The sequence below is a fragment of the Rattus norvegicus genome, chromosome 14, assembly GCF_021556685.1.
Source record: "Rattus norvegicus strain SHRSP/BbbUtx chromosome 14, alternate assembly SHRSP_T2T, whole genome shotgun sequence".
Classification (NCBI taxonomy): Eukaryota; Metazoa; Chordata; class Mammalia; order Rodentia; family Muridae; genus Rattus; species Rattus norvegicus.
The window spans coordinates 42,655,203-42,679,982 of NC_141547.1; the positions used below are offsets into that span (position 1 = coordinate 42,655,203).

The 24,780-nt window shown below is 45.8% G+C and overlaps 1 long non-coding RNA gene and 1 pseudogene across 1 annotated transcript; one reads left to right on the forward strand and one right to left on the reverse strand.

Annotated features, from left to right (window-relative positions):
* Positions 1-4,368: 4,368 nt before the first annotated feature.
* LOC148001330 (uncharacterized) lies at positions 4,369-24,780 on the reverse strand. Its single transcript, XR_015637431.1, has 7 exons — positions 24,605-24,780; positions 24,099-24,240; positions 14,448-14,804; positions 14,247-14,378; positions 8,947-9,007; positions 6,040-8,803; positions 4,369-5,985 (listed from the first exon to the last, which is right to left on the reverse strand). It is a non-coding gene; the product is annotated as an uncharacterized LOC148001330 (long non-coding RNA).
* On the forward strand, positions 22,977-23,342 carry Haus8-ps3 (HAUS augmin-like complex, subunit 8, pseudogene 3; annotated as a pseudogene).

Below are 24,780 nucleotides of genomic sequence, written 5' to 3' on the forward strand. Positions count from 1 at the left end.
TACCTTCCTTCCTTCCACTCAGAGTTCATCCAACCTTCAGAAACTCTCTCTGCAGAAAGAGCTTAATCCTTTGGAAGGAGGGGATGTTGCTCTATTAGTGCCCAAATGCAGGCACCTGGGTTGTCCTGCTCCCCCCTAACCAGGCCGCATCATCAACAACCACATCTCATACAACTGCTGTGTTTCCGATAACTGGTAACTGTATCATCTAGCTTCTCAGAGTAGTGATGGGGAAGTCTAGAGCTGTGAGAAGCTTATCTGTGGCAGAGTGAGGAGTGCTCAATGCCATGTTAATGCTCACCCGGGGCCCAACAGAGCTGGAGTTTAGCTCATCTGAAGAGCTGGCCATTGGTTTCGATTGGGGTTATGCTGATGGACTAAGGAACTCTTTTATCACTAAGTGAAAATAAAGAGGTAAAAGGTGAGAGATGCCCATAGCAGAATTGATGAAAAGGGGGTTGACAAAGTTTCTCTATATTTGATGGCGCTCAGTGTCTCCAATCCCTACTTTGGGAATTAGTTTCTCCTTTGACCTTTTGGCATGCTATGAATGGATATCAACCCTATTTATAAAAAAGAACAGCCTGGGTGAGTCAAAATGATTTTACCAGGGACCTTAACACACACTTACCTAAGGATACAGAATCGCTGCTTCTTCTCCCTAACTCTTACATTACAACCCTTCTCTACATTGTATCACTTCTGTAGTGGCTCAGAAAAGTTCCTCTGTGAGAATATGACCACTTGACTGGCTTGACTCATCTTGTGGCCAGTGAGGCCTCCCATGCACGTCTGCATCTGCCACGAACTCTATCCCTTCCTTCTCCTCAAAGACTGCAGCTGCAGCTTGCATGCTCTTTGTGCACTGTGGGACTCAAGATGGCCTCAAGCAGGTGTCTGGGCTTCTCAAAGTCTCTCTTCTCACTTTCTCTCCTTTTTCTTTCTTTTTCTTTTTTGTCTCCTGCTGCTTCTATTGCAAACTGTCTTCAGCCAGCTACTTCCAGCCTTGTGAGAATGAATGAGTGAATTAATGAATGAATAAATAAATAAATATAATTTAAAGAGCATTTACAAAGTCCAACCACACATAGTCTTTGACATGCCTAAATAGAACAATATACATAATCTCTATGGTCTTTTTTTAAAATTTAATTTAACTTTATTTATTACATCTAAGTACACTGTAGCTGTCTTCAGACACAGCAGAAGGTGGCATCGAATCTCATTACAGATGGTTGTGAACCACCATGTGGTTGCTGAGAATTGAACGCAGGACCTCTGGAGGAGCAGTGCTCTTAACCACTGAGCCATCTCTCCAGTCCTAGATAAGTCTTTCTTTCTCCCAGATAGTCCCAGCTTAGAAGACCCTTTGCCTATACTTAATACTCTGACATTAGCATGGTAGCCTGGATTTCACTGGCTGTTTCTGCTCATTAGTCTAAGGAATCACTAACATGTCACTTTGAGCCCTTGCCTCTGGGGACACAGCAGTAACTTTTTTATTTTATTTTATTTTATTTTATTTTATTTTATTTTTTTGGACTGGGTCTCTTTGCTTGTGTAACACAGCAAGGCCCTCTCAGATCGAAACTGTCAGTATCCTCAGGGGTTCACTTTGAACCCCCTGAGAATCAGAAAAGTACCAAGTACCAGCCAAGAACTTTCTACCTCCCTTCTACTTCCAAGCAGTAGGAGGGCTGCCTGCTCAAGTGTGACTTTTCAAGACAAGGTGGTGAGAAAAAAATAAATGAGACTGTGGTCCAGTGGCCTGTTAACCTCAGACATGTGGCTGTGAGGAACAGCAACCCCGAGGTGACGTTTGCACAAAGCAGTTTCTAGCCAGCTGTCATGGACTGGCATCAAGCAGAGCTTCCAAGACAGAGTGCTCCACTTCTACATTTACTGCCCTGAAAATTACACTCACCTCAGCTCTCTGTGTAGTTTGGTTTGATGCTGCCCACACATGTCTCATTTACAAGCAGAAATAATTTGAAGAATCACGAAGTGCCTTTTCCTTTGTAAACCAATTCCAAAGTTTCTTGGTCTAGCACATGGACCAAGACTCCACTTGCAGCATTCAGGAATATATTAATTCAAATACAAATGAAACGACTGAAGAGATGGGTCAGTGACTATGAGCATTTATTCTTTTTTTTTTTTTTAACTTGAGTATTTCTTATATACATTTCGAGTGTTATTCCCTTTCCCGGTTTCCGGGCAAACATCCCCCTTCCCCCTCCCCTTTCTTATCGGTGTTCCCCTCCCCATCCTCCCCCCATTGCCGCCCTCCCCCCAACAATCTAGTTCACTGGGGGTTCAGTCTTAGCAGGACCCAGGGCTTCCCCTTCCACTGGTGCTCTTACTAGGATATTCATTGCTACTTATGAGGTCAGAGTCCAGGGTCAGTCCATGTATAGTCTTTAGGTAGTGGCTTAGTCCCTGGAAGCTCTGGTTGCTTGGCATTGTTGTTCATAAGGGGTCTCGAGCCCCTTCAAGCTCTTCCAGTTCTTTCTCTGATTCCTTCAATGGGGGTCCTATTCTCAGTTCAGTGGTTTGCTGCTGGCATACGCCTCTGTGTTTGCTGTATTCTGGCTGTGTCTCTCAGGAGCGATCTACATCCGGCTCCTGTCGGGCTGCACTTCTTTGCTTCATCCATCTTGTCTAATTGGATGGCTGTATATGTATGGGCCACATGTGGGGCAGGCTCTGAATGGGTGTTCCTTCTGTGTCTGTTTTAATCTTTGCCTCTCTATTCCCTGCCAAGGGTATTCTTGTTCCCCTTTTAAAGAAGGAGTGAAGCATTCACATTTTGATCATCCGTCTTGAGTTTCATTTGTTCTAGGCATCTAGGGTAATTCAAGCATTTGGGCTAATAGCCACTTATCAATGAGTGCATACCATGTGTGTTTTTCTGTGATTGGGTTACCTCACTCAGGATGATATTTTCCAGTTCCAACCATTTTCCTATGGATTTCATAAAGTCATTGTTTTTGATAGCTGAGTAATATTCCATTGTGTAGATGTACCACATTTTCTGTATCCATTCCTCTGTTGAAGGGCATCTGGGTTCTTTCCAGCTTCTGGCTATTATAAATAAGGCTGCGATGAACATAGTGGAGCACGTGTCTTTTTTATATGTTGGGGCATCTTTTGGGTATATACCCAAGAGAGGTATAGCTGGATCCTCAGGCAGTTCAATGTCCAATTTTCTGAGGAACCTCCAGACTGATTTCCAGAATGGTTGTACCAGTCTGCAATCCCACCAACAATGGAGGAGTGTTCCTCTTTCTCCACATCCTCGCCAGCATCTGCTGTCACCTGAGTTTTTGATCTTAGCCATTCTCACTGGTGTGAGGTGAAATCTCAGGGTTGTTTTGATTTGCATTTCCCTTATGACTAAAGATGTTGAACATTTCTTTAGGTGTTTCTCAGCCATTCGGCATTCCTCAGCTGTGAATTCTTTGTTTAGCTCTGAACCCCATTTTTTAATAGGGTTATTTGTCTCCCTGCAGTCTAACTTCTTGAGTTCTTTGTACAGAATTGAAGACCCAGAAATGAACCCACACACCTATGAGCATTTGATTTTTGACAAAGGAGCCAAAACCATCAAATGGAAAAAAGATAGCATTTTCAACAAATGGTGCTGGTTCAACTGGAGGTCAACATGTAGAAGAATGCAGATCGATCCATGCTTATCACCCTGTACAAAGCTTAAGTCCAAGTGGATCAAGGACCTCCACATCAAACCAGATACACTCAAACTAATAGAAGAAAAACTAGGGCAGCATCTCGAACACATGGGCACTGGAAAAAATTTCCTGAACAAAACACCAATGGCTTATGCTCTAAGATCAAGAATCGACAAATGGGATCTCATAAAACTGCAAAGCTTCTGAAAGGCAAAGGACACTGTGGTTAGGACAAAACGGCAACCAACAGATTGGGAAAAGATCTTTACCAATCCTACAACAGATAGAGGCCTTATATCCAAAATATACAAAGAACTCAAGAAGTTAGACCGCATGTATTCTTCTAGAGGACTCCTACCAGTCAGCTCACAACTTCAGCTCTGGGTGATCTGATGCTCTCTTCTGGCCTATGTAGGTACCAAGCACACATGTGGCATACACACATACTCTCTTTCCTCTCCCTTCTCCAACCCACTGTGTACCTGAGGATGAATTCCTGTCTTTACCTCCTCCATTCTGGAACTTCAGTATGTGCCATTGTGCTTAGTTTACTGAGGATCAAACCCAAGGCTTGATACATATTAGGCAAACCCTTCACCAATTGAAACACCACTGTAGCCCCAGAGCTCATTTTCTTTTTTTTTTTTTCCTTTTTCTTTTCTTTTTTTTTTTTTTTCTTCAGAGCTCATTTTCTGATGTGAGAATCTAAGCAAACTTTTTAGAGATCTGGTGATGGAGGTGATGATCCAGGGTGGAGGAGATCCTGTCTTTTGGCTCTGCAAGCCTCAATGTATGGCTTTTATTGCAATGACAAATGACTGCTCTAGCTTTCACTATTGTTTCTATATCCAATCTGGCAAGAAGAAGAAAAGGAGCAAGAGGTGGCATCATACCTTTCTTTAAAAACATTGTCTAAAAGTTGCACACATAATTTCCACTAACCAAAAAATAATCATATGTCCACACCTAGCTGCAAGGGAGTCTGGAAAAGGTAGTCCTATCTGGGAAGTCCTAAGTCTAAAACTACTGTTGTATTAATAGAAGGAAAGAATGTACTACTGGGGAACAGGTAACATTCTCTGCCCAAAAGACCAGATGAGAAAGTAAGTCAGTGAATCCTGCAAAGTATAAAGAAAGAAGCACGCCCTTCACAGTGGTGACCCATAAAGCATGGGAGAGCACTGTTTAATATTACATGTGTTTATGTATCTATCTATCTACCCATGTACTTATTGTGTGTGTGTGTGTGTGTGAGTGTGAGTGTGTGTTCAGTATGTGTGTGTGTCTGTGTGTGTGAGTGTGTGTGTGAGTATGTGTGTGTGAGCGTGAGTGTGTGTGTGTGAGTGTGTGTGTGTGTGTGTGTGTGTATGTGTGTCGGGGCATTGGATGCCATGGCACGTGTGTAAGTCAGGGGACAACTTAAGAGAGGTGACTCTTGGGTTGGGGATTTAGCTCAGTGGTAGAGCGCTTGCCTAGAAAGCGCAAGGTCCTGGGTTTGATCCCCAGCTCCGAAAAAAAAGAAAAAGAAAAAAAAAAAGAGAGGTGACTCTTTCCTTCCACCATGTGGAACATGGGACTCAAACTCAGGACATTACATTCGGCTGTATGTTCCTTTACCCACTGAGCCACCTTGCTGGTCCCTAGAGACTCCATTTTAAATGGTACCTCTTTCAGTCTAGGTAGGTAATACTATGATGCAAAAGTGGAGTCTTTGCACCCACATCTGCTGGTGTTCAAAATAAATCGAGAACCAGCCTCATAGCAAATGAGATCTCCTAATTTTGAAACATTGGTTTAAAAATATTTCTTTTAGAGAACCATAAAATCTAATATTTGTGGGCTGGATAGAACCCAAGTGTTCCCATTTGGGGCTCTGTATTAGATTTGATTTGCATGGACGTGCCACCCGTGCTTAAATCTCTGCCTGAAACACAAGTTTCTGAACTACAAAATGAGCTACGAAGCAAACAGAATTGGTAAAGAGCTGTGAGCAAGACCAGCCTTCCGTGCAAGTCATTTGCTTGCCTTGTGAGTTGGGCACTGGACCAAAAGAAAACTGTGAGTTAAACACGATTCCATCCTTCAGGCACTAAACTTCACCGTCAGGCGTGAAGCAATACAAATTTCAGTCTGGGTCAAAATGACGGAGTAGTTCGCTAATGATCCATGAATTGGAGAAAACAGACAGAGAAGGTACTGTGCCAGCCATGGAAAGGTGTCCCTTTGTCTCCTGCAGTTGGGGGTGTCACTGCCACCTGATATTGCTCTTCTAGATCCACTGCCGCCTTCAGGTTTCCTGGCCAAGGAGAGACTAAACAGAGGACACCTTCTCTCCCAGGCCAGGCTGAACATTTCCTGTAGGCCTGAGACTTCCCGCAGTTGCCTTCCTGATCTGCTGCAGTCAGAAGTCAGAAGTGTTTAAACCACGTCCTCCTGCCTCTTCCTCTTCTGTCCTTCCTCCTCTTCTCAGCACATCTAATACCATCGTGGCACCTACTTCTCCTCAGCCCTCTGCCAACATGATAGAAGTGGTAGCGGGATGAGTAGGAGCTAAAAACCTTTTGCATGTGCAAGTATGAATCAACCTCCTTCGATAGTTAGAAATGGTGTGTTTTACTGATCACCTACTATGTTCAAGGACCACATAGCATAGCCTTTCAGCTCTTAAGGTAACAAAACATAGTTCCCTAGAGTTCGTGTGTGTGAACAATTTCATCCAGAGTCATCCTCCAAGGGATGGTGTGGAATGATTCAAACCCTAAGGCTCTCAGCTCCAATGCTCAGAGGCTCGTCATCAACTATTCACGTACTTGCTTCCCAGTTCCACAGTGTTCAAGTGTTGCCACCCCGGTCTTCCTGACTTTATCTGTGGCAGCCCTAGGACAATCATGCACTCCCTTTCCACTGACTGTTGCTGGATTCGGTGTTGTTACCATTTCTTCGTTTTCTTGAGCAGGGCTCCCTTTATATCCCAGGTTGGCTTCGAACTCACAGTGATCCTACTGCCTCCATTTTTCCAGTACAGGGAGTGTGGACAGGAGTCACGACACCCAACCTGCACTGATTGTTTCGTTTTTGGTTTTTGTAGTTTTAAACTCAACACAGCACAGTTGTAGTGAGCACAGGTCGGACCTGTTCATGCCCCTTCTCCAGCAGCCGGGACAACTTCACTCTTAGTCTTCCTGGAATAAATCACCAAGCTTGGCACTTGAAACTGGTGTTGTGGGCCTTTACCAAATCGCTGAATGGCTGCCTTGGCCAGGGAACTGCATCGTCAGCCTCCCGCAGACCACAGCTGGGGTAAGATGTTTGCAGAACATCTTACAGAATTTGTCAGGCTGTCGGGCCCGTCTTGGATTTTGCCTTTGGACCGTTTCCTTTGGGTCCTGCTCGAGTCTTGATTACTGAGTCTCTGTCTTTCTTGGCCGACATCCTTGTCTTTCTGTCATTCTTCAGCCTCGTGGCAAAGCTGGGAGGCAGTAACAGGCCTCCTGCTTACCTCATGTATTGGACCAGAGAGAGAAAAAGGAAACAAATGAACTGAATTTTAAAATTTGGAATGTTTATCTTAAAAGGAAACGTGATAGTCTTAAAATAAATAGTGGATCTCTATCTCTCACCATGGACTGAAGACAATCTTAACAGTACTTGTAATAAAAATAATAGAATCAAACCTTATTTACAAAGCATTATAACCTTTGTCATTTAGTTTTGTTTAGTTTTAAGACCTGGTCTTTTGTAGCCTAGGCTGGCCTCAAACATACTACATGGCCAAGGCTAGCCTTCAATTCCTGATCTTACTGCTTCTGCCTCCTGAGTGTTGGGATTATAGGTATGAACCATCATGTCCAAGCCAGAATCCTAACATTTAGACAGACCATTGTATCTAACAGGAGAGCCTGAAGCCTAAATTGTATTCCCCCATTGATACACATAGACAGATCAGAGTCAATGTTTATCTGTACGCTTTGAAAACAGGGGTGCTTAGCACTGCGCCATATGTCTACGCCCCCCGTGGATGGTACTCAATAGTAAACAGGGACTTATATGAGAGTGACAAATTATCTTTCAAATGGGGGGATGTATTAGACCATCCTGCACCCCCAAGAGAAAGAATCAAAGGAAATCGGCTTCGTGCTTTTCAGCCTCGAAGGCTTCAGTGCACCACAGCCTGAGCTGGTTTATCTTGAGGGTACAATCTCGTTACAAGTAAAACCAAGCAGAGCCTGCAGCCCCAGTGAACCCTGCCTTCGGGCAGGTGTATCCGGTGAAGAAAGAAAACACAGCTCTGTGGTTAGGAGAGCAGGGTTCGGCACATTCACAAACCAGCCCTTCTGGGAGGGGGGCTCAACCACACACATCAGCACAGTGGGGCCTTCCTCAAAACCTGACAGACACTCTTGGTTTGGAGGCTAGTTATGATCTGGGATAAGTGACCTGGATGGACCAGCATGTGTCCTCCCTCCTGTCAGGTCCTGCCTTGGGCTGCCTCTGAAAATCCTGCCGCCGTTGATGGGCCACATAGCTTAGCAGCAAGAGAAACACACTGTGGTGTATCTGGTGTAAGTCCTAGCTCCACTGTCCAGGGAGTAAATAACTCAGAAGGTGGGATCAGTCAAAGGCTGGCATGTGAGTGTGTGAGTGTGTGTGTGTGTGTGTGTGTGAGTGTGTGTGTGTGAGTGTGTGTGAGTGTGTGAGTATGTGTGAGTGTGTATATGTGTGTGAGTGTGTGTGTGAGTGTGTGTGAGTGTGTGAGTATGTGTGAGTGTGTATGTGTGTGTGAGTGTGTATGTGTGAGTGTGTGTGTGTGTGTGTGTGTGTGTGTGTGTGTATGTGTGTTCACCCATGAGTGAGATGGCAAGGCAGGTACATGCCGTGGCATGTGTATGTAGGTCATAGTACGTCTCTTTCTGCCTTTACATGGGTTCTGGTAGTCATCTTTGTACAAGTTGTTACCCAGTGTGGGCCACTTCACCAGACCCTCTCTGCACAGTATTTTGAGCCCAGGAAGAGAATGGAAGCCGGCTGTCACTGACTCTCCCGCCTCAGGGCTCCTCGCTCAATTCCCACGAAGTATCGTTTGTACTGGGTTTGGTGAGAATCAGCCTAAGGTTCTGGAAGGAGGGAAAGGACAAAATTGAAGTGTTTCGGGACCTCCATACATCTGCACAGAGTATCACCTACTTCTGTCTCCTCTTTGTGGGTAGCAGCTTCAAGTGGCTAAAGGCAGACAGCTAGAAGATTTCTCATCCCATACCTCCTTGGATGTCTAAGTTTCTGACATATTATTCTTTTGAGTAAATCACCATCACCATCACCTTTAAGGGGAGAGGAGATACAATTAGCATTTATTGAGTGCTACACACCTTAATGGCTGCTCCCACCCTGTAATCCTACTATTTGGGAATCTGAAACAGGAAGTTCACAAGGTCTGCCCTGGCTTGGACAGACAACTTAGCAAGAAAGGGAAAATAGTTAATGGGCAGGCAATAGAGAAAGAGTTAGCTGGTAGAGTGCTTGCCTGGCATATATGAGATGGGAAGCAAAAGGTGATTTACAAAGATGGTCCCAAAGAAATAACCAAGCCCCCGTGAACAAACTCATCACCACGTTGCAACCATTGGAGTCAAAGAGTTCAAACCAAGCCTCTGGCCACTAGTGGATGTTTGGCTTTAGAGTCACCTGAAAACTGTATATAAATTTTAGTGTGTGTGTGTGTGTGTGTGTGTGTGTGTGTGTGTGTGTGTGTGTGTGTGTGAAATCTGAACTCCAGTCAAATTGTGGAGACAAAAATGACTGTGGAGTGGTGAGCCTAAATGGGACACCCTTCTCCACAAAGCTCTGGGAACATTATGGAAGAGAGGATGAACGTAAGAGACAGGGAAGGGAAGGAGTTGGGAAATACTACCTCTCAGACAGGATGGGGCTGCTGGTCTCGTGTGTGGTAGCCTGCACAAGACCGGACCCTTCAGTATTCCATCGTGGGCTCACAAAGCCATACCCCTCCCTAAAGAGCGATAGCAGTTAAGGCTGCTGGGAGATCAGGTGGTGTAGCCAATGGCAGGTTGTCCTTGCACAATACCCAGCTGCACATGCTGATGCTGACAACCCTAATCAGTGCAGTGGCTGCCAAAGACTAAAGAAGACACAGAGAAGTAAGGGGACGACTGTGAAGAAGAGGTTTATAGGAAGGAAAGGGGCTGATGGGGACTGTGATCATAGGAGATATATGTCCAGAAGAAAAAAGAGGCCGAGCCTAATTTCCTTACCCTCCATTGTGAAATAGACTTACAAAACCATGTGGTTTCCCAAGCCACATTACAAAGGTAGGATACTTGCTTCTCAGTTCTCACTAGCAAAGACAGAAGAAGCCCAAAGTCTTAGTGAACACACACTTTGTGAATGACCCCAGCTTCAGTCACTAACATCATGAGAGACACCTCAAGATCAGTGCTTCCTGAGCTCAGTCAACAAAAAAATGGTGGTTGTGTTTTGGCCTCCAGTGAGGAGCTGTTCACTACATCACTGTGGCATTAAATCCGCTATAGAACAGAACACGAGGGCACATTTCACAACCACTCTGCTTATGGGTCATTGTCAGTCACTATGAGCTTCATGCTACTAATCATTTGTTTCATCGTTTCTGAGATAGGGATTTGCTGTGCAGCCCTGGCTACCTGGACCTCCCTCTGTAGACCAGGCTGGCTTCAAACTCACAGAGACCTGTCTGCCTCTGCCTCCCAACAGCTGGAATTAAAGTTCTGTGCCACCCTCTCTGGCTGACCTTTGATTCTTATGAACTAGTAGTCTGGCCCTTATTTTTAAGATGCATAATTTTTGCCAAAGCTTATCAAATATGTTTAGGATCCACAATAATCATTTTTATTAATTTATTTAAAAATAACCCCATAACAGAACTAGAAATAGGAGTCTCTTCATATTTTCCTGAAGACTGTGAACTGTAATTTAGATCTCTAAGCCATCAGCAATTCAGACGCTTCATTATTTCCCCTCAAAGGTGTCTGGGAGGCAGGACTGAGCTAAGAGAGGGGCAGAGCCTTGACCCCGGCCTATTCCTGCACACAGGCTATAAACTAACAAAGCACAAACCTAGATCTGCAAACTCTGCTGACTGCACAGTGCTGCCTGTAGGGGCTGAAATCATCCTCACATTTGAAGATGCAAAGTGGCCATGCTTTGCAGCTTCAGAGAGAAGTGGTATAAATGTCAGTGAATACACACACACACACACACACACACACACACACACACACACGCATGCACGCACAGGGCTCTGCTATCCCACTCTCTGTGTTGAATGATTATTTTTAAAATGTGTCTCAATTTTCTCATCTCCAAAATGGTGAGGCTAACAATACTTCCCTCAAAGGACTATGGGAGTGGAGATGAGATTAGGATGCAGGGCAGCTGGACAGATCACACTCCGTGAATGCTAGTGAACAATTCATACACACGCATGAACAAGCAGAAAAAAGACCAGCAGATGTTGTCAAAGAGTTACTGCGGTGTCTCTGGGTCGTGAGGTCATGGAATTTTGTTCTTTTTCTCACTCACATTGTGTATTTTTTTTTTTTTTGGTTCTTTTTTTTGGAGCTGGGGACCGAACCCAGGGCCTTGCGCTTCCTAAGCAAGCGCTCTACCACTGAGCTAAATCCCCAACCCCCCATTGTGTATTTTTAAATAGCCCTATAAAGAGCTTGTATTTCTATCACTAAAGAACATAGGCTCTGGGTAGGAGAGATGGCTCAGCAATGAAGGGCACTTGGCTACTCTGTCAGAGAGCAGAGCTTCACTTCCCAGCACCCACGCGGCAGCTCACAGCTGTTTGTAAGTCCAAGATTTGACACTCTCACACAGACATACATGCAAAACACCAATGCACATTTAAAAAAAAAGTAAGTAAATTAAAAAGAGCGTGCTTTTAAAAAACAAAAGATGAGGCCCTGTACCACTTAACAGATTAAGCGGTTACTGCACAGACAAGATTTTGAATAACTTTTTAAATGCTTTAAATGTGGTAGTCATTTAAATTCTGAGGAGGTTAAGGTAGGAGCTGGACTAGCGTTCTCAGCTACATGACACGAGAGGTACCTGGAGGCCCGTGAGCTGCAGAGCTGGAGTGAGGACAAAGTAGTCATGGCGGGCTTCCTGCCGGTGCTCAAGGTAGACTTGGGAGGATGCATTCTTTTTCTAAAGACTGGTTCCATTCACAAGGGTGCACGCAAACACACACACACAGAAGGGGAAGGGGAGGAAGAGTGAGAGAAACAGAGACAGAGACATAGACAAAGAAATAGAGTAATGAGAGCCTTTAGCTCTAACTGCACCAGCTATGGAGGGACTAAAGAAAGCACCCCTGTCTCCTGTGACTATCTAATGAAAAAGTCCACGTCTAAACATGTAGTATCTGATTCCTGACAGTACACTATGAAGAGCACACAGGATGTTAGATCATAGGAAATGGGGGTTCTTGAAAATAACGTCTCTCCTGCTCCTATAACAAATTGCCAGGAATCAGGTAACAATGGGCAAACATTCCTTAGCATTCTGGAAGCTGGAGGTCTGTGATCAAGTCATCTAGTAGCCAGTGTCCCCCATCCTGTATTCCCATGATGGGTGTGGAGGTGTGGATGGTGGGGAGAGAATTCTAGTGTTCCTTCCTCTTCTCCTAAGGTCACTAAAGACTATCATAGGGCTCCACCCTCATGAACTAATTGCCTCTCAGAGGTCTGGCTCCTAGCAGACCTCTGGGGATTAGAGATGTGATATATGGGTTTGGGGGACATAGGTTCGGGCTACAGTAAGGCATGAGTGACTCCCAAGGATAGGAAGGGAGGCCTTCCCAGAGGCAAAAAACAAGGATCATAGATGACAAGTGTACGTAGGCACTCCTCGTGTCTCAAACTCACATGTTTCCTGCTGAGTTGTGAAACGCATTTTTTATAAATGAATGCAACTAGCTTTGACATCAGTGGGCTTTGAGTACAGCAAAGGTCCTGCACAGAGTGGGTTGGACCTCACTCCATCTGCTGAAGGCCTTAGAGAAAAAGACCAATTCCCCTGAGGAAGAGGGAATTCTGCCTACAGAGACCTCTGCCTCACACCTCAACAGAAGTCCTTCCTGGGATCTCCAGAGTACTGGTCTACCTGCAACTACTGACTTCCCCAGTCATGTGCTAAGTCTGTAAATAAATACCTCTATAGGTATTTGAGGTAGGTGAGTAGGTAGCTACATATGGACATACGTCTGTCCTGTTGGCTCTGCTTCTCTAGAAAACACTACTGTGGTGGTTTGTTCCATTGCCCACTTAGCTGGGGAAAGAGTAGGAGGGGGAATAAGGAAAGGGTGGGTGCTAATGGCTTCCCTGTTCCACTTCACTTTACTTCCTCCACTGTGAGAGGGATCAGGTAGTGGAGCAGGCAGATGATGCAATGGGAGTCCCCGAAGCTCAGCTCTGATGACCTCCCCATTCTGCTCCAACAGCTCCCCATGTCTTTCCAATAAAGTCCCAGTTGCACAACCCGGCATTCAGAGATCTGTGTGCCCTCCATTCAGCCTCTGTTATTGGCCTCTGAAACCTTTGCTTTCTCCCGATGATAAGATGGTACACGTACATCCTGCCCATGACTTGCTGGCATCCCCACCTCCAAGAGGAGGGTATTGATTCCTGCTGCTGATTATCGGGCTGGTCCACATAACTTGTTTGGACAATAACATGTAAACAGGCAGGCACCCATGTGTCTTGGCAGAAACTCTAAATGCTTGTGCAGTTCTGAGCTGAAAGCAGGTGGCCTCTGGTGAGCACGGAGAACTCTCCCACGGAGATCTTTCTGCTATTCCAGTCCTGAGAGTAACAGCTGCCCTGTTAGAAGACTTTTCTTGGAAATCCAGATTTTACACTCTGCTGTAGTGTGAAATCCGTTCATTTTCAGCAGAGAGCAGCCTGGGCCGCTTGAACATTTGCTGGATTGCTTGTGAGTTGGGGTGTTTACGTTACAGATCAATGGATTTCTTTGAATCCCCACTCAGTGTTTTGGTGGGAAAGTATCTTAAACATGACTGTGTGCCTTGTTTTTATCACAGAGCAAGACAAAAAAAAAAAAAAAAAAAAAAAAAAAAAACAAGAAAAAAGTCTCAACTGCTGACACTAGACTTCCCATTCAAGGACGAAGTTTCTTTGTTAGGACAATAGTTTTATACGTCCTCGGAGTTGGAAAGTGATACTCCAGTGTATGGGTGAATGGGGGACTGTGAAAAGTAGCTGAACTATTCTGCTAGAAATAATGATGGGGGGGCGATAGAGTGGGGATAAAGGGAAACTAGAAAGATCAAGCAAAAGCTGGCCTCTGGCTGTGTCATGGTTTATTTATGCTCGGTCCAAGTATTGGCACTTTTAGAAGGTGTGGCCCTGCTGGAGTAGGTGTGACATTGTGGGTGTGAGCTTTAAGGCCTTCATCCTAGCTGCCTGGAAGCCAGTCTTCTCACAGCAGCCTTCAGATAAGGATGTAGAACTCTCAGCATCTCCCGCACCTCACCTGTTTGGATGCCGCCATGTTCCCGCCGTGATGATAATGAACTGAACCTCTAACATGTAAGCCAGCCCCAATGAAATGTTGTCCTTTATAACAGTTGCCTTGGCCATGGCGTCTGTTCGCAGCAGTAAAATCCTAACAAAGACAGGGTGTAATAGCAGAGACCTCCATTGACCACCCCCAAGTCTCACCCCTGCTTCTTACCTAGGAACAGCATCCAACCTGGACACATAGCTGTCCTGTTAAAGACTCCACTCGCCAGGTTCCATTTCAGCCAGTGTGAGTGCAGGAACAGAGTAGCAATGGAAGCCATCTGCCTCCAGAGGAGGAAAGCTGGATCTCCTCTGCCTCCTTTCTCTGATGGGCTGGCTCCTTGTGTTTGTGCTTTGACCATGACATCATGGCCACCGGATAACAAAGCAGAGTGGAGAGACCATGTTTGACTGGCTATGGGATACACCTGCCACATAGTCGGGCCAGTTCACTCCTGGGTTGAACCAGACACAGAGTCATGGTGTCTGTTGGGAGTGCGTGCTGGGCCTGGGGTACTGTTATTTCACTCTGCAACGACACAATGGCAGAACCTCTGTGGGTATCTCAGAAAATAAAGATAAATCTTTCTGGATTTTTAATTTTGCCTTTTCTCCCTGGTAAACCCCCATCTTCTAACTTGTGGCGAGCTCTGTTTAAAATGTAAACAAGCCTGTACACATGAAACCATTGTGGGAAACCAGGAGAAGAAACCAGTCTGCATGGAGGGACAGCACGGCACACGCCAGAGGACCACGTGCTGGAGAAGCGGTGGGGCAGCATAGTCCACAGAGGTCGGAGCTCTCTGACACAGACCTCACCATAATGGCAGCCCAGGAAAACTTGGGCGAGGCTCTGGCCTTTGGACAGGATACAGAAGGTAGGAGCCATTCACTCTGGTCTGGGTCAGAGGGGGCAGGACAACTGAAATAGTCAAAGCAGGCAGGAACCTGTTTGAGTGATGCAGGCCTCCCTTCCACCGCTCATCTCTGTAACTTTGGAGCAGAGATATTGTGTGCAAAGGGAACTCTCGGCTCTGGCCTCCTGGCTGAAAGTGGGAGAGAATGTAGTAAGCCTAGGCTGCCTGAAGTTCTCTGTGGTGCCATTCCAGCTCCGTACCCTCTGGACCTCGCTGTGAGTGAAGGTCTCCATTTCTGTGAGGAGACTCTCTACTTGAGGTCACACGAATCATACGTGATATAAAGCCAAGATTCAGACTAAGCTGTATCACTCCAACCTAATCTCCCCCTTTTTAACATAGACTCAGCAGGCCTCAAACTTGGGATCCCCCTGCCTCCATCCCCCGAGTGCTGAGAGTGTAGGTAAATGTCCTCCTGTGCAGCCCCTCTGAGCCCTTTCCCTTCACCACCTCCCTCTTCTGCCTTGACCTGTAGATAAAGTCTAATTTCAAATTAAATGCACCTTCCTCCCAGGACACACCCATCCATGTCTTTTGCCCCTCTGCAGGTCAGTCTCCATGGAGGAGAAATTAAAATTTGAAATCAGTAGCTAAAAGCTTCCAGGCCTAAGGGAAGCCACTTACCCTCACTGTTAAAACCAGTATAACCATGGTAACCCAGTCCCAGGGCTCCTACTAAAGAGACCAGCTCTGAAAATGAGCCTAAATCCCCAGGGGAGAGAGGTGCTCTTTTCTCTGTGAGGGTGTGACAGAGTTCTCCTGCACCCTGAGGTGCTAAAAGCAGTTGTGCTCCCTCAGCTTATGCCAGCCCTCTGGGACTCAGTCCTGGTAGAGAAGGCGTTTCATCCGGGATCTTCTGGGGCCTGTCCTCTCAAGGCAGATGAGGGCTGCATCTTAAGGGATCAATCTTCCTCAACAGCCTAAACCAGGTCCCCAGAAAGAAGACAGGAGAGTGAGGGCTATAGCAGGCAGCTTCAGTTTTCTCTCTATTGTTAGTCTCCAGCGACCTGACCTTGGCACCTTCCCCTCAAGGATGCATTCCTTGTTAATAGGCCTGAGCAGTGGAGGTGGGAGACAGGAGCCCTGCACACTGCCTGAGACCTGTTCACCTCTGTGTCACCTGGCAAGCTTTGTCAAACCCTCAGCCCCAGGTCCATGGTGAAGCTTCCTGGTTTTGTTTTCTTTTTCTTTTGTCTGCCTTTTTTCCTCTCTGCCCCTCTGTCCCTTTCTCCATTGCCCCATTGCCTTTCACCTCTGTCCCTCTGTCATTGCTGCTGTGGCTGCCACAACCTGGCTTGAAGCTTCAGTTTTTAAAATAACAAAACATCTTAGCAGTCATGAGATCAGTCGTGGGACTCTGAGCAATGTGGAGGGAAGGAGACTCAACCTAAGAGTGCTAGCTGCATCTGCAGGCAGTCAGAACGCCCCTCTGAGGAAAGATGGCCTCTAGCTGAAGGGAGGTCAGTCACAAGAGCTGCAGAGCATTTTCCAGTGTGTGTGCGTGTGTGTGTGTGTGTGTGTGTGTGTGTGCATATGTGTGTGTATGGATGTGTGTCTATGTGTGTGTAGAGGTGTGCATATGTGTATATAGGTATGTGTCTGTGTTCATCCTTTAGATTATGATTTTCACACAAATACTCCTTTGTTGGCTTTTCTGGAAGAACATGAGAAGTGCCTTAAAAATGAAAGAAATCGGGTTGGGGATTTAGCTCAGTGGTAGAGCGCTTGCCTAGCAAGCGCAAGGCCCTGGGTTCGGTCCCCAGCTCCGAAAAAAAAAAAAAAAGAAAAAAGAAAAAAAAAATGAAAGAAATCTGGTCTAAATCTGTGATTTGGAAGGGGAAAAGAATCACTTTATTCATGAATATGAAACCTACCCCATAAAGATTCAGGAGAAAACATCTCTAAAATCCATAACACTGAACCCACTGTGTGGCTATCCTGCTTGGGGCCGCCCATTTTCATCCCATTTTGATCTATTTTTTTGGACAACTTACTTGTTTTGCTTTGCAAAACTCCTTGACCTCTAGATTGACTTCACCCAGAAGACAAAAACCAAGGCTTCCTTTCCTGTGGTGGTTTGAATAAAAATGTCCCTCATGGGTCCGGAGTGTCACCATTAGGAAGTGTGGCCTTATTAGAGTGGGCGTGGCTTTGTAGGAGGAAGTGCATCATTAGAGGGCAGGTTGAGGTCTCAGAAGCTCAAGCCAGGCCTAATTGTTCACCATCTCTTCCTGCTGACTGGGGATCAAGATGTAGAACTCACTCCTTCTCCAGCATCATTTCTGCCTGGATTCTGCCATGCTCCCAGCCATGATGATAGTGGACTGAACCTCTGAACTGTAAGCCAGTCCCAGTGGAATGTTTGCCTTTTATAAGAGTTGCCTTGGTCATACTGTCTCTTTGAAACACTAGAACCTGAGACACATCCCTAGCATCATTATCTCCTTCTGGTGGGTGCTTTACCTCAGGATTCCTCAGGGTAGGTCCCTCCTGCTTCATCCAGGTGTTGGGACAGTTGGAGCCCCTTACCTCCAGCTGCTGCCTCTGAGAGGAGGAAAGACACCATTGTCTGTGCCTTGGGCCTGTGAAGGCCTTTCCCCCTCAAAGAGACTTCATCTGGTAAAAAACACTTAACATCCAGGGAACCTAGTATTTTCTCTGCGTGTGGACATCTCATTTTAGACAGAGTGACTCATCGTCCAACCACCCTTATTACATTGTCCCCTATGAGACTGATGACATCTGGAATGACAGATGAACTTGGTAGGGTCTCCTTTGGTCCAGCCAAGTATATCACAAGTCATAAAGAAAATCTCCCACCATAAAACAGGCCCAAGACTTCAGAAAACCTGCTGCCCATGGGGCCAGGAAGGCCACTAAAGCAGGCAATCTGACATTTCTCCTAGCCTTAAGTTTAATTAAAAACAAAACAGTTTATCTAGAAAAGCAGTTCCTGAGCCTGGCACCAGGCCCTCCCCGTTTCCTGCTCTCCACTGTGAAATGATTCTCCGACTCTGCCAGGCCTGTCAGGTTCTGAGCCACAAGGCCTGGAAGCTCTAACCTCACAGACCCAAAAGAGTCTGCTCTTACCTTTTTGAGGTAGAAATGAGTCTGGGCTTACCTCCCCAATGAAGACACTTCTTTTGATATCCCACTTGATAAAATATTATATATATATATATATATATATATATATATATATATATATATATATTACAGGAAAGAGAACTGATGTCTAACAACCAGAAGTGGGGCTGTAGCTCAGTAGTACAGTGTTTGCCTAGTTTGACTGAAGACTTGGGATCAAACCTCAGCATAATAAAGTGAAAACACAGGAAGCTTAAAACCAGACAAGCTGATTTCAACTCCTGGGAGACTGAAGCAAGAGGATCACTTCAAGTTCAAGACCAGTCTAGGCTACAGAACAGGACCCTGTCTCAAAGCAAAACAAAATAGAAGACGGGCAATGTGTTAAATAGCACCAAGGTTTTAAGTTTCCGGAGTCTTGATCTATGGCTTTCATTTGCCTGGATTCTGTACTCTGGTTACCAAATGGGTCCACATCTTTTGAGTGACAATGAGATGTGTTTTTTGTGGTGGTGCCAGAGTTGATTTGTCAACACAATGTAACCTTCCAGTAGTACCAGGTTGTGATGTATCTTACACGTGAGTACCTGTGTGAATGGAAAACTCCCCTGTAGAAAGGAAGCCTTGACTTGGACTGACTCATTTGCACAGAAGTCACCTAATGGTGGCAGCAGGTGCTCTTCTTGATGTGGCTTCCCTCTCTGGCTGGTCAAACTGTCAGAGAGAAATAGTTCCTTCCATTTGTCTCAATTCCTACTCACCTTGGCTACAGCACCATGGAAGGAAGAAAAGTATCAAAGCACACTGAGGGAGGACGGGGTGAACTTGCCCGCTGAGCTTTAAGATGGCCAAGAACCTCACAGTCTGCCACTTGGAGATAGAAAGTATTTGAAGAGCTGGGCGGTCTCTGTCAAACTGACCAACATGCACAGAACATTGCCACGAAGGAAATGCAGAATTAGAAATTCATCACAAGGCTCCCTTCCCCCCATGTCTTCTCCCATGTTCCTTCCTTTTGCTGTCCTTTCCCCATCCAAGCAGACCCCACTTCTGCTTTATCTGGTTGTGTATGTACATACATATGTAAATCTGGATTGTATATGGAGAAGCATATGTAGATCTGGGCTCTGTATGTACATGCATATGTAAATCTGGGCTCTGTATGTACATGCATATGTAAATCTGGGCTCTGTATGTACATGCATATGTAAATCTGGGCTCTGTATGTACATGCATATGTAAATCTGGGCTCTGCATATAAGAAACAGCATATGATGTCTTTCCATGTCAGGCTTATTTTAATTATCCATCCATTTTCCTGCAAATGATGCAGTTTCAATCTTCATAGCTGAGTAAAATGTCATTGTATAAATAGAAAAAGAAAAAGCACCAGGAAAGGAGAAACTCATTTAGAATGAAAAGGCCATATAATGGTGGTTTGGGTTTTGGGTTTGTTTTTTCATCTCGCTTTCCTAGCTGTTCACTGAGAATCCTGGCCTTGCTCTTCCTTGGCCCTCATACCACCAGGGAGCCTTTCTCAAGCTCTGAGCTTCCCTTCCTCTCAGGAGCTGTAGCATGAGGGCCTGAATGTGTCTCCATATTCTGTTGCTTCAGGAACAGTGCCAACCCCAAGATGGCCCTGGGAAGCCTCTTGTGAGTGAACCAGGAAACCCTGACACCTAGAAGGAAGCCTGAAGTCAAGGCCATTTTCTCCTGGGATGCACACCCTTGGTTTAAGAAAGTAAGATGCTTCGATGTGGAAACAGGTGGTAGAGTGGACCCCAAGGAGAGGTTTTCTGGAAACTTCTAAAAGGCAATCTCAGCAGGAAGCTTTGTAGTATGGTAGGAGGAGCCTCACCACAGCCTTAGGTTGAGAATGCTTCTATTTCCTTCTCTTGAGTATATGCATAAATCCCCTTCCAGGTGCCCACAGGCTCAAGGACCAGTTCTGGGAGGAAGCATGTTACAGGGTATGGTGGACAGGGCTCTCACTGAGCTGAATGTAGCAATCTGTGCACTTGCATGTGTGCATAAATCCAAATGATTCCAACATGGAGAACTCGGAGCCACACTCCCACTAAGGTGCATTTTAGTTCCTCACCCATACCCTGAACAGATTAAGAAATGACACTGAGGTTGCCTCAACGGTAGAAGACTCCCAAGCTTTAGTGAAGCCCTGAGTTCTGTCCGAAAACTCCCAACAAGGAGATTTTAAAAAAGGACTTTAAACAATTAAAAGGCAGAACTAGATATTTAGCTTGATGATATAGTACTTATCTAGCATATGAAAGGCCCTGGCTTCAATTTTAGTATATAGAAACTCTCTTGCAGGTGCGCACCCACACACACTTGCATACACACACACACACACACACACACACACACACACACAGAGAGAGAGAGAGAGAGAGAGAGAGAGAGAGAGAGAGAGAGAGAGAGAGAGGCAGACAACAGAGAAAGGGCACACGTCAGGTTTCTACATGGATCTTTTCTTCTTAACACTTGGTAAGGGCTAAATGAGTTTTTGCCTGAATCCCAGAACCAGAAGATTTCCCACCATGCCCAGGAGTGCTTGGCAGGAGTCGGGTAGTGAGAGCTCAACCCATACTCTCTTGGTATAAGACATCACAGTAACCATGGAGCAGTGGTGAGCCCATGCAAGCTTTGGCTGACCCTAGCCCCAGAGAAGAAACAGAAGAGTGGGCCTGACATTCATAGCTGCTTCTCCACATTTACTAATGAAATACATCAACCCTCCTCCAGGGTTAGAATGTTCAGGCAGGGTGGGGTGGGTATGGAAGATTTGGGGGTGTTAATTAGGCTCCCTTACAGGAAGGAAGCACTACTAGTGGGAAGACAGGCACTCTAGTACAAGTCACATTGCAAACAAGTTTGGGTTAGCCTGCTGCATGGTGAGAAAGCTCCAGAAGATGTTAAACTATGGGGCAAGCGATAGGCTTGGCATACAATTTTAGCTAAACCAAGAGTAGTTTTAGTTGTCATAGTCAAGGCTAAAGAGACAGAGGGGTCCCACCCAGTTCAGCAAGGTCAACCTGAGGCTAACATACCAAAAGTGACCAACTATGTGTAAGAACATCCGGCTAAGACTGGAAGAACTATCCACCATATCCATAGGTTATGAATAAATTATTTTAAGCTGCAGAGCTTCAGAGTCATTTGTTACACAACCACAACCAACTGGTATACCTGGCCATATCAAGCATCACTTAGCTAGGTCATGAGGTGAGGTGTGAATTTTGCAACTCCCCAGTATTCTTGCATTCCATGTGCTCTCTCAGATGCAGTAGCTGAGTGACAGTTGCCACTAAATATCATTGAATTTTGTTTGCTATCATTGTATTAAGAGTGAATGTAAATGGCCTAATATAAGCATGTCATCAAGACTTGAATGTCAGTCATGATGGAGAGAACTGTAGAATCTAAGAAAAATGACAAGGAGTGAAGAGGACACAATCTAAGAGTTACCCCTTGACCCCCAATTCCCCTTTAGGTAATTGAGATTTAACTCTTGTTTTAATCCTCGTGGTCCTCAGTTTCCTCTGTTAATTGGACTTAAAACCACATGTGTCGAAGAGGCCTCTATGAACCAAGTTGGGTTTGGCAAAATGGCATAGTGCTTTAGTGCATAATCTCAGAAGCCTGATCCAGGTATGATGTCACATGCTTTTAATCCCAGCACTCAGGAGGCAGAGGCAGATGGCTCTCTTGAGTTTTTGAGGCCAGCCTGATCTGCATATGAAGGTTTCAGCCAGCTAAGGCTACATAGTGAGACCCTGTCATGAAGAACAAAAACAAGATTTTTTTTTTAAAAAAAAGAAATATGTTAAGAACTCATTGGAACCAAAACAAAGTCATGGTTTTGTTTTGTTTCTTCTTAATATGAAATAATTTTTATAAGAACTATAAACATTTATACCTTCTGGTCAAAAGTATACATAGCTTGTGACAAGGCCTCTAAAATACAGAAACAAAGCATATAGCTTATAGCTCCACCATATCACCATGGGGAAACATGTGAAAATGTTCAAAAAGTAATGCTAAGGAAATATATACAATATAGTATGCTCTGGTAATATAAAATATTTATGCCTATGTGTGAATAAAATGTATATTTAAATGGTCAGAAAGAATATAACATAAACAGCTGACATGAAAAGTTTATAAGATGTTAATAAAACTATATATGGTTAAAATTTGGAAAATATAGTATTGTCTTAAAATGTGAGTTTTCAGGGCGAGTTAAAATGTATTCTATTATTACTAGTGTACTGAGCTTCCAGCCTTTCTCCATGAGAGGGTCATCGACACCCATGGCCCTCAACTTTCCTAATGCTGCGACCTTTCAATAGGGTTCCTCATTTAGTGAGGGACATAAGGACAGGCTATGGTAAACATTTTCTCTTAAAGCTCCCACTCACTTTTATCCCCACATCCACATTCATCCCTCCTTCTGGTTATAAAAGCCAAACAGGACACAGTAAAACTGCAACATCTCCAGCTACACATCACAATGTGCCGGGGAAAATAAACAGATTGTCCTGGCTTGCCTTTAAGTGGAAGGTGGGGGAATGGTGGATTCCTCAGAGTGGGACGCAGGGAAGCCTGCAGCCACTGGTGCTGGTGCTGACCCAAGACAGAAGGAAGGAGAGTACAAGGAGGGAAGAATGGTCCAGTCAAGCCAAAGGAGATTAGCCACCTAGGGAAAGGAGGCCACCCAGTGCCTGGGAAGAGAGCAAAGAGATGGGACAGGCAACTGGCAGTCCACTTGGCTGGACGGGCATGGCATGACTTCACCGCACCTAGACCTCTCCCCACCACCTATGACAAAAGCATGTCCAGGAAGTCTCCTTGGCTGGACAGGAAAATGGCAGAGGAAGCTGAGCCCGCACCCTTTTCCAGCCATCACAGAAAAGAATCCTTCGAAAGAGAGACAGGAGCTGAAGGAGAACATGGGTATGATGGAGTCACAGATGCTGCTGATGACCCTGCTGTCTGTGAAGAGGGAGAACAACCCGCTGTGCTGGAGAAGACAGAGGAGGACTGTGAGTCTCACTCAAGGGGTCCAGCAGGACAGGAGTCAGTTCAGACCTCATGGGCAGCCCATGCAGGCTGTGCACATGGAAGGAAGTAGGCAGGAGCTCCTACGTGAGCTGGAGCCAGCCCTGAGGTCACCCTGCAGGTCCTGGGTGAGCTGAGCATCTGCTCCCCAGGTGCCAGTGCACAGCTGCAGGGGCCACCACACAGGAGGCTGGAGCCAGTGCACAGCTGAATTGTCTGCGGCGGGAACTGAAGGCCTTGGTCACTGAGAAAGACCTAGGGCTCTGCATGCTTGTCTGCCAGGTGGAGAACTTTCCTCCCAGGCCAGTAGAGAAGCAGCTTTGGCAAACCAGGGAGTCTGGGAAGAGGCACAGGGCGCTCTCACCTGCAGTCAGTTGTACTTCAGTCTAGATGCCTGCGGGACCGTAGGCCCCTCCCAGGACAGATGAATTCCAGCAGGCAGGACCCTGCCTCAGGCAGCCTGTCCTGCCACTCTGTAAGCATTTCCTAGCTGCCTTTTCTGCTCATTTCTGTTTCCTCTCCCCTCCTCCTTGAGGACTGAAGGAAATTTGGTGGTCCAGTATATCTGAAAAGCTTGTGCACTTTTTGGGGTTGCTTTAGTTTTTGTCTAGACAATGCCATTGAGGTGGGAAGACACACAAGTCTTGGTGGTACTATCCCTTGGGTTTGGGTCGTAGAGGGAATAAAGAAAGCAAGCTGAGAAAATACAAAGAGAAGTAGTCTTCTGGAGTTTTCTTTACCTTTATCCAATGTGAACTGTAGCCATAACCAAGCCGATATATCCTCCTCGACTAAGGTCTTCACCTGTCCCTTCTTAAGCATTGAGACCAGTCACCAGGACTACCAGTCACCGCTGTGCAGGCTGCTTCACTGAACAAGACTCTAGACAGAAAAGACCGTACAGACTGAGACCGTGCCTGTGCTGAGCCTGGGCACCTTCCCTGGCGAAGGTACCCAGGGTGGGTGTCATTTACCAATGCTCACAAAGGTGCCCTACAGGCCAGCAAAGCTCACCACAGGCCTGATGCTTTTCTCCCTTATTCCTTTCACCACGGTGGGGACACAGCTGAGAAATGGCCACCTCCTGCATCTCCTCCCTCATGCCTTCCTCCAATGCACTCGCCCTGCTCTGTAAGTGTGTGAGTGACTCATGGGCAAAAGGAAGAGACAGGCTCAAGCAGAGTGTTGCAGCCTCCCTTCCCCTTCAAGCCCAGTCTCCAGCTCAAAGGACTGCCCGGAACTATACCTGAGCCACAGCTGCAGAGTCAAGCCCACAAGTGGGTTCTGTCTTCTCCCCTGCAGCAGGAGGTGGGCAGGCTTGGCAGGTCTGCTGTGGCCTGGTCTGTAACTCAGCCATCTCTCCAGTCCACAGGAGGGACTTTGAAAGCATGCAAATGTGGGTGCCGTTTCCACATCAAGCCT